We start from the raw sequence: 14,903 nt of genomic DNA, 5'->3' as shown, positions 1-14,903 counted from the left end.
GTTGTCTCATCTCTCACACACACACTCACACTCACAGCGATGTTTGCTCTCGGCCCATCTATCCTCGTTTTTTGTCGTGCAATCTGTTTTGGCTGACGTCTGTGCCACACTGCGGCTCAGTTCAATGATGTTCTGCCCACAAAACACACACACACACACACACTCTCAGACTGACGCTTGAGCATCAGTCAGGCATCTTTCCCGGCTTTCTTCTTGGCTGCCTGTACGTCAGCGTCTCATGCGTCAGATGTGTGATTTTTCCCGCGTTGAGAGCTCTTCATTAGCCTCGGTGTCAGTTAATCTGCCGGCAGCTCTGGAGGATGTTCAGCAGCTCACAGCCTCTCGCTCTTGATCCCAGTGGTTGAGATGAGCCAGACAGGCTGACAGGCTCATGATCCTTAGATCTGATGCAGCAAAAAGGCAAAGACTCCCCCCTCTGACGCTCACAACCTGATGACTACACGCTCACAGGGAGTTCAAAAGCCCTGCAGCCCAAGTGCAAGGCTGTCTGGGTTATAGATCACTTGTTTCCTTCCATTTATCAACCATTTGTACACCCTAAATACACCAACCCTACTCCTAAAAATCTCCGTTAATAGACCAGTCTTACACCCCCAAACCTAAACTTTAAAGACCAGTTCCGAACCCCAAAATCTATACACTCAAAATCTCAAGTTTATACAGGAGTTGTACACCACAAATCTCCACTTTATGAACCCAATTTTACAGCCCAATATCCCCAGTTTATAGACCCTTCCTTTCTGCCAAACCTCCAGTTGGTGCACACCAAGACATGTAGGTTATAGACCAGTTGTAAACTTCCATTTGTACACCCAAAAAGCTGCAGTTCATACACCCCCCCCTTACTACTAAAATCTCAGTTAATAGACGTAGTCATACACCACCAAACGTCAACTTTAAGGACAAGAACAAGAACCCCAAAACTTCAGCGTATAGGCCAGTCCTGAACCCCTAAGCTACACTCAAAGTCTCCTGTTTATAGAGGAGTTGTAAACCGCAAATCTCCAGTTTATAGTCCCATCCATAAGATATTTAATGGTCTTAAATAACTAAGAGAAAAGAAACCACTAAAAGGAATATGAAGTCACTTGAGTTAGTCAAAGATTTCTTCTTCAATCACATATCAAAGGCCAATGTTTGACAAAAGAATATCCTTCCTAGTATTTCAATATTTTTGAAGTTGACAGCTTAAAAAAAATCAGCAAAGTTCGGTGCTGCAAACTCTCAGCCACTAAAAGGTTGTCGAGACTTTATGCATGCTCTTTTTTTCCACGTTAGATGAATATGTTCCTAAGTCTAAAAGACTAGTTTTTCCTTTAAATGTGGCATGAAAGAAATCCTCCTGGTTGCGTTGACAGCTTTGTATATTTTCTATTTGCTTTAGTTTTGCTCATTCATTTGGTGGATATAGTTCTGCAGATATTGATTTTGGTAAATATGGATGGATGCTCAAAGACTGAGATGGCTGTTCACATGTGAAAAATATAAATTAGCCTTGAGAAAGCCTGTGAGAAGAGGAAAAAAACTCTTTACCGAGAGTGTGTGTGTTTGAGTGTATGTATACTTGTATTCATGAATTTCTCCAAATGATTTGTATATGCAACCGAAAGACGTTTGCTAAATAAATTTGTGGTGTCTTTTAAATCCCATGTGGCATGGGCCAGATGTTGTCAATTTCCTGTCCAGCGCCTGCCTAGTTTAAATAACAAATGCACCTGCGCCCACCCGTGGCCCATGGGCAGCCGTGTCTTACAGGGAGGTGTGTTCAGGTGCAATGTGGTCTTACAGGGAGGTGTGTTCAGGTGCATTCTGGGCGTGCTGGTCTTACAGGGCGGTGTGTTCAGGTGCATTGTGTTCTTACAGGGAGGTGTGTTCAGGTGCATTGTGGTCTTACAGGGAGGTGTGTTCAGGTGCATTGTGGTCTTACAGGGAGGTGTGTTCAGGTGCATTCTGGACGTATTGCTATCTTGTGGCAGCGGGAAGTGATGGCACCATTGACCAACAAAAACCTTGTCTAAAGTCAATAACGCAGCATTTTAATTGTTATTTTAACAGAGCATTAGTAAAATGCTCCTAGGCTCGTGCACAGCGCGCACACACTATGCTTGTTACACACACAGGGACACACAGCAGCACACACACACACACACACACACACACACACACACACACACACACACACACACACACACACACACACACACATGCAGAAGATTACAAAGAAAAATATTACGGTGTAAATCCTCCATCATAACAGCAATGCTCCAAGGTCCAATCGCGCCTGGCTTTTAAAGGGAATGGGAGATGATCTCTGATTGGTTGATTGCATGTTACGCCCAAAACACACCTCTGATTAATGAAGACACTAGGGACAACCCATTGGGACCAGGCGCCCGGCACACTGACCCTTTTTTCCCACCGTCAAACTAGCAAAAGTGGATTTGGACAAACCCTAAACACATCTGCACCAGGCGCTTCACACCGTGCGCTTAGATCGTTAAAATAAGGACCATGAATTATGATGAAACTGCCATTAAAAAGTCTCAGATTCCACTTGCAGAAACCCGAAGTCGCCCTGCCTAATTACAAGTGGTGTATCGTGTCACAGCTGCCTAAGTAATCATTACACTTAATCACAATCCTGCAGCTTAAAACCACAACCGCCCGCCTCACAGTCTCTAATAATGCAGTCATAAATATATTCATGGCAAATCTAATTAGGAGGAATGGAGCCCGACGAGAGGAGAGGAGAGGAGAGAGAGAACAGACGAAAATAATGTTTTGTCAGGGAGGAACTGAAACCAACAGCAGGGAGGGAAGAGAAGAAAAAATATTAATCAAATAAGATGTGGACAGGAGAGGAGAGACATGATGAATGAAAAGCAAAGAAAGACAAGAAAGAAAAGCAAGCGGGAAATGGAAGAGGATGCTATACAATTCAATTTCAATTCAATTTTATTTGTAGCATCAAATCATAACAAGTTGAGTTATCTCAAGACACTTTACAGATAGAGTAGGTCTAGACCAAACTCTATAATTTACAAAGACCCAACAATTCCAGGAATTTCCCCCAAGAGCAAGCATTTAGTGCGACAGTGGTGAGGAAAATCTCCCTTTTAGGGAGAAACCTGGGACAGACCCAGGCTCTTGGTAGGTGGTGTCTGACGGTGCTGGTTGGGGGTGTGATGAACAGTAATAATAGTCACAATAAAGATAATGGATCAGTGACTAGAAATAGTTGTAGTAGTTCATGTCATAGCAGGGAACTGCAGGGCGTAACACGGGACTGCAGTACGTAGCAGGACGTAGCATGGTATAAGAGGACGTAGCAGGACGTAGCAGGACGTAGCATGGTGTAAGAGGACGTAGCATGGCACTGCAGGACGTAGCAGGATGTAGCATGGTGTAAGAGGTAGTAGCATGGTGTAGCAGGACTTAGCAGGACATAGCAGGACGTAGCATGGTGTAGCAGGACGTAGCATGGTGTAAGAGGACGTAGCATGGTGTAAGAGGTAGTAGCATGGTGTAAGAGGTAGTAGCATGGTGTAGCAGGACTTAGCAGGACTTAGCAGGACGTAGCATGGTGTAGCAGGACGTAGCATGGTGTAAGAGGTAGTAGCATGGTGTAGCAGGACTTAGCATGATGTAGCAGGGTGTAGCATGGTGTAGCAGGACGTAGCATGGTGTAAGAGGTAGTAGCATGGTGTAGCAGGACTTAGCAGGACATAGCAGGACGTAGCATGGTGTAGCAGGACTTAGCAGGACATAGCAGGACGTAGTATGGTGTAGCAGGACGTAGCATGGTGTAAGAGGACGTAGCATGGTGTAAGAGGTAGTAGCATGGTGTAAGAGGTAGTAGCATGGTGTAGCAGGACTTAGCAGGACATAGCAGGACGTAGCATGGTGTAGCAGGACGTAGCATGGTGTAAGAGGACGTAGCATGGTGTAAGAGGTAGTAGCATGGTGTAGCAGGACGTAGCATGGTGTAAGAGGTAGTAGCATGGTGTAGCAGGACTTAGCATGATGTAGCAGGGTGTAGCATGGTGTAAGAGGATGTAGCATGGTGTAAGAGGTAGTAGCATGGTGTAGCAGGACTTAGCAGGACATAGCAGGACGTAGCATGGTGTAGCAGGACGTAGCATGGTGTAAGAGGACGTAGCATGGTGTAAGAGGTAGTAGCATGGTGTAAGAGGTAGTAGCATGGTGTAGCAGGACTTAGCAGGACTTAGCAGGACGTAGCATGGTGTAGCAGGACGTAGCATGGTGTAAGAGGTAGTAGCATGGTGTAGCAGGACATAGCAGGGTGTAGCATGATGTAGCAGGGTGTAGCATGATGTAGCAGGGTGTAGCGGGGCATAGCAGGGCGCGGAGCAGGACCACCAGGTGTCTACTGCTGGCTCTGAAAGCTCTTTCTCAGCTCTTCCCCGCCTGAAACCCTTTCTCCGTAGCACTATCGCTCAGAGTAGACTTTCACATATCGCACTGCTTCACGTCCACAAAGACATTTTGTATGATCTGGATTTTCAGGGGTCTCGTGGCAGAGGTTATCAGCCGAACTCCAGAGCGCAAATCTACGTTCGGTGTATCAAAATCATCTTTGGGTAGACACACGGTGTCTTACATCTCTTACATCTTTTTCCTGCCGCTGTGCAGGCCCAGATCGTAGCCCATATTTAGCCTAGTATGATTGTGATTTATGTATGCCTATTAAGAAACAAATAGTCTGTACCTTTTTTAAGAATTTGTCACATGCTTCGCTGTTTGTTGTTCTGAGTCCACTGTGCAGTACGCAGCGTCAGCTCAGCTGTACTTCATGGAGGGGAGGAGAGAGAGAGAGAGAGTGGTCTGCACCCCTAATTTCGTATGTTATCATACAAACACGTTCATGAGAATGCGTGGCCATGTTTGAGCTTAAGGAATCGCTGATGCCTTCTCCTGTGGACGGAGACATTTTGTAAAACAAAGTTTGCCAGGGCTGCCTTTTGTCACCAATCCTGTTTGTAGTATTTATGGACAGGACATCGAGGCGTAGTCGGGGTGGGGAGGGGTTGCGGTTCGGTGGGCTGGGGATCTCATCGCTGCTCTTTGCAGATGATGTGGTCCTGATGGCATCATCGGCCTGAGACCTTCAGCACTCACTGGATCGGTTCGCAACCGAGTGTGAAGCGGTTGGGATGAGGATCAGCACCTCTAAATCGGAGGCCATGGTTCTCAGCAGGAAACTGATGGAGTGCCTTCTCCGGGTAGGGAATGAGTCCTTACCCCAAGTGAAGGAGTTCAAGTACCTTGGGGTTTTGTTCGTGAGTGAGTGAGGGGACAACGGAGCGGGAGATTGGTCGGAGAATCGGCGCAGCGGGTGCGGTATTGCATTCAATCTATCGCACCGTTGTGACGAAAAGAGAGCTGAGCCAGAAGGCAAAGCTCTCGATCTACCGGTCAGTTTTCCTTCCTACCCTCACCTATGGTCATGAAGGCTGGGTCATGACCGAAAGAACGAGATCCAGGGTACAAGCGGCGAAATGGGTTTCCTCAGGAGGGTGGCTGGCGTCTCCCTTAGAGATAGGGTGAGAAGCTCAGTCATCCGTGAGGAGCTCGGAGAGAGCCGCTGCTCCTTCACGTCGCAGGGAGCCAGTTGAGGTGGTTCGGGCATCTGGTAAGGATGCCCCTGGGCGCCTCCCTAGGGAGGTGTTCCAGGCACGTCCAGCTGGGAGGAGGCCTCGGGAAGACCCAGGACTAGGTGGAGGGAGGTCCAGCTGGGAGGAGTTCTCGGGAAGACCCAGGACTAGGTGGAGGGAGGTCCAGCTGGGAGGAGTTCTCGGGAAGACCCAGGACTAGGTGGAGGGAGGTCCAGCTGGGAGGAGGCCTCGGGGAAGACCCAGGACTAGGTGGAGGGAGGTCCAGCTGGGAGGAGGCCTCGGGGAAGACCCAGGACTAGGTGGAGGGAGGTCCAGCTGGGAGGAGGCCTCGGGGAAGACCCAGGACTAGGTGGAGGGATTATATCTCCAACCTGGCCTGGGAACGCCTCGGGATCCCCCAGTCGGAGCTGGTTAATGTTGCTCGGGAAAGGGAAGTTTGGGGTCCCCTGCTGGAGCTGCTCGTCCCGCGACCCGACACCGGTAAAGCAGACGAAGATGGATGGATGGAAGTTTGTGTGGACAGAACTCTTTCTTCAAGGAAAATCTCAGTTTAAAAACAGATCCGTACGTGTTTAAGTTAAGGAGAAAACAGTTAGGTAATCTTTCTATGAAAATTGTAATGTTTTCATCCTAGTTTTTATTTACAGAAGTTACCTTTTTTTGTTGTTTCCTTCATGAAGAAATGGTGGTCGAGCAACGTTTTTTTTGTCACAGTTTCTGTTGATGATCGAACGAAGGAGAGACAAAAAGACGAGATGAAAAGCCAGAGAAAGGAAAAGTAATAATAGCAAGTGATGGAATAGGACGGTAAGTCGAGAGAAAAGAGATTAGAGACTGGGAGTGTTGCGGTGAGGAGGAGGAGGAGGAGGAGGAGGAGGAGGAGGAGAAGAAGAAAGGATGGGAGGCAGCAGTACAGCGAGGGGAATTATTGAATTGAGAGAGAGGAAATGGAAAGATGAAAGTAGATGGGCGAGAATAGAGTAGTTGATTTGTGAATAAGAAAAGAAGGGAAGACGTAGAGTTCCAGAGGAGACGAAAAGGAAGGAGGAAGGAGGTGTGGAAGAGGAGGAGAGGGGTCACAGATCTGATTGATTGTGCGTTATCATGAAGTGTAGATTTATTCCAGCGCGTTCCCTCATCTTCTGCGACCCTTCGACCCAACGCTCATTAGCATAGAAACCACATTCCCCATCTGCTGATTGGACCAGGAGCGACAAGACCAGGATGTAAAGGAGGAAGTGTGTGTGTGTGTGTGTGTGTGTGTGTGTGTGTGTGTGTGTGTGTGTGTGTGTGTGTGTGTGTGTGTGTGTGTAGTCTCGTTTAACTACATTTATGGGGTCGTGACAGCTTTATGGGACCAAAATGCTGGACCCCCCAAGTTTAAAGGGCTGTTTGAGGGTTAAGACTTGGTTTTAGGATTAGGGTTAGAATTAGGTTAAGGTTAGGGTAAGGGTAAAGGTTAGGCATTTAGTTGTGATGGTTAAGGTTAGGGTAAGGTTACGCATTTAGTTGTGATGGTTAAGGTTAGGGTAAGGTTAGGCATTTAGTTGTGATGGTTAAGGTTAGGGTAAAGGTTAGGCATTTAGTTGTGATGGTTAAGGTTAGGGTAAGGTTAGGCATTTAGTTGTGATGGTTAAGGTTAGGGTAAAGGTTAGGCATTTAGTTGTGATGGTTAAGGTTAGGGTAAGGGTTAAGGTTAGGGTAAGGGTTAAGGTTAGGCATTTAGTTGTGATGGTTAAGGTTAGGGCAAGGGTTAAGGTTAGGCATTTAGTTGTGATGGTTAAGGTTAGGGTAAGGGGCTAGGGAATGCATTATGTCAATGGCGGGTCCCCACAAAGATAGGGAGACGCACTGTGTGTGTGTGTGTGTGTGTGTGTGTGTGTGTGTGTGTGTGTGTGTGTGTGTGTTTGTGTGTGCACAGGCACAGGAACTTTGTGGACTCGCACACACTCCTACGTGGGGGGCAGACGGGTTGCACATCATCATAATAAGCAGAAGCATTTCCAATCAAAGCCGGTAATTCTTCTCCCTGCTCGCTTGCCATCCGCCTCTTGTTTTCTGTGTGTGTGCGTGTTTGTATTTGTGTGTGTGTGTGTGTGTGTGTGTGTGTGTGTGTGTGTGTGTGTGTGTGTGTGTGTGTGTGTGTGTGTGTGTGCGCGTGTGTGCTCGTGGGTGTGTTTGTTCATTAGTCGAGAGCCATTTGAATGCCCCCACGCACAAATATTTAGAAAAATGTCCAGATTACATCCCCAGCCTCTCCGCCCACTCCTCAGAATATGAGTCTGAAAGCCAAACGACAGCCTGTGGCCACTATGCCGCTACATGCAACTCATTATTCCTGCAGATTTGTGCAAAAGTGATAACGTAGGAATCTAATCTTTAACGTCTTTGGCCCTTTTTTCTTTCTACTGTGAAACATAATGTTTCTCTTCTAGGGATCAGTGTGAACAGCAGAATACCAACTAAACCCAAAAACCCAACCTATGCCAAAACTACCCAAAAGACTGCCAGAGAAATTGTAAAAAAAAATGTTTTATCTGCAATCTCTATAGTTGGAGTTTAGTTAAGCTTAGGAACCTTAAACTGCTTGGTTAAGCATTTAAAAACAACCATATCCAAGTGCTTAAAGGTACACCGAGTAGTAATTTCTACCATCTAGCCTGGTGAGAGTGTCCTGATCTCGCGAGCTCCAGTTTTCCTCTCCCAGATCAGTCTGGCATCTTGAGATAGAGACAATTTGGAGCCCTTTGCCAAACGACCGACCAATCAGCGTTGAGTTTTGAGGCGGGTTTAGGTGTGAACCAATGAGAAGCCTAAACAACGTGTCAGCTTCCACGGATGAGATGAGCGTAGCTATCGCGGCAAGTTTTATCCGCATTAGAAAGTATTCCTTCATTGAAAGAAGAGCAAAAAAAAAAAAAACTGCACTGGAGGCTTTTCTCGGAGGAAAAAATTGGTTGATTTGGCCCGTCTATCGGTGGTGATAGACGGATGGTTCATCCAATCAGATAACCAGGATTTTTGCTCCCCTTCCCAAAAGTTCTCCAACGTAAAGTTCCCAGATGGATATGCCGAGCTAATGCGAAGTAATCCATCTGGAGGAGTCAGGTTAGTGAAATAGTATTTTGCATTCAAGCGAATAGTGCTCTCTACCGCCTCGCTTTTTCAACTTGCGTGTTGCAACTACAGTAGCCGTTATGGAGCCGTTAAGAAGCTACGACAACATGTCTTCCGTTTTTCGCTTATCTGGCGATTCCTTCTCCTGTGGCTTGGTGTAAGTCTGATCCCCCATTATGAACTAAAGGGCAGTTGTAGGCTTTCAAATGTTTCCAGTGCAGTGACCGGCTGGTGCTCTATGTCTCTCTCAGGCATTATAGTTTTTTAAAATAGCGGAACGACATGGAAGCCTCCTTGGACTTGCCCGTCAGATGTAAACGCATAAGAAATTCTTTTCTTAAGAGGATATGCCACCGTTTGTTGAGATAGGGCTTATCACGATCTCCTCTAGCTGTAGATAGGTGGGGTCTCCCCTAGCTGTAGATAGGTGGGGTCTCCTCTAGCTGTAGATAGGTGGGGTCTCCTCTAGCTGTAGATAGGTGGGGTCTCCCCTAGCTGTAGATAGGTGGGGTCTCCCCTAGCTGTAGATAGGTGGGGTCTCCTCTAGCTGTAGATAGGTGGGCCAACTGATTTTTTGCGCATGCATTGTTTTAGTCCGGTGCAACACCGGCAGCGCCGCATATGTGTTCATTCATAGTTTTGATGCCTTCAGTGAGAATCTACAATGTAAATAGTCATGAAAATAAAAAGGAAACACATTTGAATGAGAAGGTGTGTCCAAACTTTTGGCCTGTACTGTATGTTTAACATTAAACATACAGTACCAACGATTATTAGGCTATTTTAATAGCGTAGTATTCCATGCAATAAAGGTATAAGGGCTTTAGGCCGCCGTACACCTTATTGTAGGCCCAGTTTAATATCCAACTTCATTTTATACAATATATGTAGTAAGGGGTCCCTGCTCCATCTATCTTTCAGTTAAGGGGTCTTTGGCTTAAGAAACATGCGCCTTGATAACGCGCCAATAATGGCATACAAATTGGCGTGTCATACATACGCCATTTCATGAGATCAGTCTGGAATATACTGAAATAATTCCCAAAACGCCTGATTCTCTGACTTAACTCAGCATCTGACGGGTTGATCACCTGCTGTGTCCATGTGATGACTCCGACCTGCTGAAGTAATCCACCTAAAAGCTTCGATCCCGGATTGATTTCACCTTTTTAAATCCTCTTCGGTCATGAGGAGGAGGAGGCAGCTTAGAGGGATTTAAAGACTTCATATGTGAGGCATGGAAGTGTTAAAAAGAGGATATGAGTCAATGCTAATACTGAAGGTCCAGTGCATGTAACTTCAAGGGAAAGAAAAGAATCTGCTTTGTTTAACTCCTCCGTAGACTCCATAAAAGAGCGACTCTGCTCCTTTTAATTACGTCAAGCAAGTTTGGGGCAGCTTATTCAAACCTTTAACTGTTTGTACGATTATTTTCATTGTGGATTAATTTCTGGGTGAATGGATTAGTTGTTTGGTCTCAGTTTACTTTCCCAGAGGAGAGAAGAAACTAGAACAATATTCACATTTAACAAGCTGAGATCACACAATTTTCACTGGTTTTGACGAAAAAATGACGATAAATTGATTAGAAAAATACTTGCAGATTAATTCAGTAGTTGAATCGATTGCAGCTCTAGTTTCAACACAGAGACGCAACTTAAACATGTCAGTCTCAGATCTGTAAAATACACTACATGACGTTGCCCTTCGTCCCCCACACTTACAACACGTCCTAGTTGATTTGAACGCACCATGAGTAGGCCAGTGTGCACACCCCTAGATACAGACACATTTTCAATTAGACATACATTTTCATAACACTGCCTATATTCAACACCTACACAGTACATTTCTCACCTAAAACATTCTCAGAAGTGAATTTAATGACGAAAATTAAAAAAAAATCTTCAGATACAGTATTAGGGGACCACTAAGGCCTATATAAAAGAGACTTCAGATACAGTATTAGGGGACCACTAAGGCCTATATAAAAGAGACTTCAGATACAGTATTAGGGGACCGCTAAGGTCTATATAAAAGAGACTTCAGATACAGTATTAGGGACCACTAAGGCCTATATAAAAGAGACTTCAGATACAGTATTAGGGACCACTAAGGCCTATATAAAAGAGACTTCAGATACAGTATTAGGGGACCACTAAGGTCTATATAAAAGAGACTTCAGATACAGTATTAGGGGACCACTAAGGTCTATATAAAAGAGACTTCAGATACAGTATTAGGGGACCACTAAGGTCTATATAAAAGAGACTTCAGATACAGTATTAGGGGACCACTAAGGTCTATATAAAAGAGACTTCAGATACAGTATTAGGGGACCACTAAGGTCTATATAAAAGAGACTTCAGATACAGTATTAGGGGACAACTAAGGTCTATATAAAAGAGACTTCAGATACAGTATTAGGGACCACTAAGGTCTATATAAAAGAGACTTCAGATACAGTATTAGGGGACAACTAAGGTCTATATAAAAGAGACTTCAGATACAGTATTAGGGACCACTAAGGTCTATATAAAAGCATCCAAAGAGCACCATGTCATGGGACCTTTAAATCACCAAATATTTGTATTGATATATTGTTCTTAAAAATCCTTTATCAGTCGGGCTCTATTCCTTGGAATCCGTTGCTTTATTGGAGAGACAAATGGGAGAGACGATATTTTAATAAAAAAAATCATCATCCTGAACAATCTGTCCTCCTTGCATCTGAAATTGCAGCTACGCCCCCGTGGTTTAAATCCCTCGCGTTTCCTCTTCTGTGTTCCTTAAAAAGTGTGAATCACGACCCAGGCAGAGGTCGCAGTTTCTGGAGGGTCGAAGCATCAGAAAGGGAAACCGGTTTGTCTCAATTAGTCTTCATCCCCAGCGAGAGAAACCAACCAACTTCCCTCTCATCTATATGTCCCAGGCTGAAAACGGCTGAAATCCTCCGAATTACCCATAATCCTTTATTCCGCGGAGCGTTCGCCCTTTGCTTTGACCTGCCTCGGAGCAGCTGAAGAGTTTTGTTCTTAAATGAGAAAACTGCTGTTTGAGAAACTTTCCCTTTTTCTTCTGCAGCACATAGCGAAAAAGATTGTGACTCACTTTAACTTTTATATGAAAAAAAAGTGACTTTAATTTGGAGAGAATTGTTAAAGCTGTTGTAGGTAAGATTGTGAAGATCCAGGACTTTACCAACTAATTTGAACATCGACAACTTCTCAGTCCCTCCCCCCTTTCTGCTGAAGCCCAAACCGTCTCCTATGCTGCCGTGTCAGACAACATTTTCAATAACTAAACACTAACACAACGTTAACTTTACTCACCAACAGTAAAACGATGCTAACTAGCAGGCTAGCGTTATCCATTTCAGCATCATATCAGACAGACCACTGTGCTAACGTTACTATCATCCTCACCAACGTAGCTTTGTGGACTTTTGACTACTAATAACCAAGTGAAAGATAAATCATTTATGGTAATTATGTTACCTGTCGAGAGGAAATGTGGCTACGTCTGCATCGTTCTTCAGAGCTTTAAAATCCTGGAGCTCCCGCCACCTCTGAAAAGCTTTTTTTGTCTGTTACATAAAGTTTGAATAAATTGAAGAGAAACTTTGGTGAGCAGATTTTCCTAAATGATGTAATTTGACATGGTTTCACTTTGTTTTACGAGATTATATTGATTGAAATGTATTTGCGTAGTACTTGTAAAACTAGCAACGCGGATTTCGGTGCCTTATTTAGGTGCCACTTAAATGCCTGCGCTTCTTTCTGATGCTCCGAAAATGGACGAACTGAAACATCGTCGCACAGGAGGCCAGTCAGCACTACACTTAGCAGCAGGTAACGTTAGCCTACCGTTAGCTAGTTAACATTACACTTAGCAGCAGGGAACGTTAGCCTACCGTTGGCTAGTTAACATTACACTTAGCAGCAGGTAACGTTAGCCTACCGTTAGCTAGTCAACACTACACTTAGCAGCAGGTAACGTTAGCCTACCGTTAGCTAGTCAACACTACACTTAGCAGCAGGTAACGTTAGCCTACCGTTAGCTAGTCAACATTACACTTAGCAGCAGGTAACGTTAGCCTACCGTTGGCTAGTTAACATTACACTTAGCAGCAGGGAACGTTAGCCTACTGTTAGCTAGTCAACACTACACTTAGCAGCAGGTAACGTTAGCCTACCGTTAGCTAGTCAACACTACACTTAGCAGCAGGTAACGTTAGCCTACCGTTAGCTAGTCAACACTACACTTAGCAGCAGGTAACGTTAGCCTACCGTTAGCTAGTCAACATTACACTTAGCAGCAGGTAACGTTAGCCTACCGTTAGCTAGTCAACACTACACTTAGCAGCAGGTAACGTTAGCACCGTTAGCTAGTCAACACTACACTTAGCAGCAGGTAACGTTGGCCCACCGTTAGCCAGTCAACATTACACTTAGCAGCAGGTAACGTTGGCCTACCGTTAGCTAGTCAACACTACACTTAGCAGCAGGTAACGTTAGCCTACCGTTAGCTAGTCAACATTACACTTAGCAGCAGGTAACGTTAGCCTACCGTTAGCTAGTCAACACTACACTTAGCAGCAGGTAACGTTAGCCTACCGTTAGCTAGTCAACACTACACTTAGCAGCAGGTAACGTTAGCCTACCGTTAGCTAGTCAACATTACACTTAGCAGCAGGTAACGTTAGCCTACCGTTAGCTAGTCAACACTACACTTAGCAGCAGGTAACGTTGGCACCGTTAGCTAGTCAACACTACACTTAGCAGCAGGTAACGTTAGCCTACCGTTAGCTAGTCAACACTACACTTAGCAGCAGGTAACGTTAGCCTACCGTTAGCTAGTCAACACTACACTTAGCAGCGTTACCAGTAGTAGGATCTGGTTTATTATGGCACGAAAGAGAGCGAGTCAACCGTGTTTCAGGGCAGCATTTCCTCTACAACATACTGACCCAACAACTTCTTCAACTCTCCCCCACATACTGGTTTTGCATTTTGCACAGACCCACAAACACAGACACACACACACACACACACACACACACACACACACACACACACACACACACACACACACAGAGACACACAGAGACACACAAACATAGACACACAGACACACACACACACAGAGACACACACACACACACACACACACAGACACACACACACACAGAGACACACAAACATAGACACACAGACACACACACACACAGAGACACACAGACACAGACACAAACACACACACAGACACACACACAGAGACACACACACACAGACACACACAAACAGAGACACACAAACACAGACACACAAACAGAGACACACACACACACACACACAGACACACACACAGACACACACAAACACACAGAGACACACACAGACACAAACACACACACACACACACACACACAAACACACACACACACACAGAGACACACAAACACAGACACACAGACACACACAAACACACAGAGACACACACAGACACACAAACACACACACAGAGACACACAAATACAGACACACAAACACACACACAGAGACACACAAACACAGACACACAAACACACAAACACAGACACACAGACACACAAACACAGACACACAGACACACACACACACACACATACACACACACACACACAGACACACACACACACACACACACACAGAGACACACACAGACACACAAACACACACACACACACACACACACAGAGACACACAAACACAGACACAGAGACACACAAACACAGACACAGAGACACACACACAGACACACAGAGACACACAAACACAGACACAAAGACACACACACACACACACAGAGACACACAGAGACACACACACAGACACAGAGACACACAAACACAGAGACACACACACACAGAGACACACACAGAGACACACACACACACACAGAGACACACAAACACAGACACAGAGACACACAGAGACACACACACAGACACAGAGACACACAAACACAGAGACACACACACAGACACACACACACAGAGACACACACACAGACACACACACAGACACACACACACACACACACACACAGCCTGTTTCTCTCTTCAAATGTTTCCAGAAACAGGATTTT

General features: G+C 45.2%; 1 protein-coding gene across 5 annotated transcripts in view; it reads left to right on the top strand.

Moving 5' to 3' along the window:
• Positions 1-14,903, top strand: part of fars2 (phenylalanyl-tRNA synthetase 2, mitochondrial) — a 163,691-nt gene that overhangs the window by 99,513 nt on the left and 49,275 nt on the right. The window lies entirely within an intron of this gene.

This window comes from Perca flavescens, chromosome 22 (assembly GCF_004354835.1).
Source record: "Perca flavescens isolate YP-PL-M2 chromosome 22, PFLA_1.0, whole genome shotgun sequence".
NCBI classification, from domain to species: domain Eukaryota; kingdom Metazoa; phylum Chordata; class Actinopteri; order Perciformes; family Percidae; genus Perca; species Perca flavescens.
This window is presented reverse-complemented; position numbering and strand designations above follow the sequence as displayed.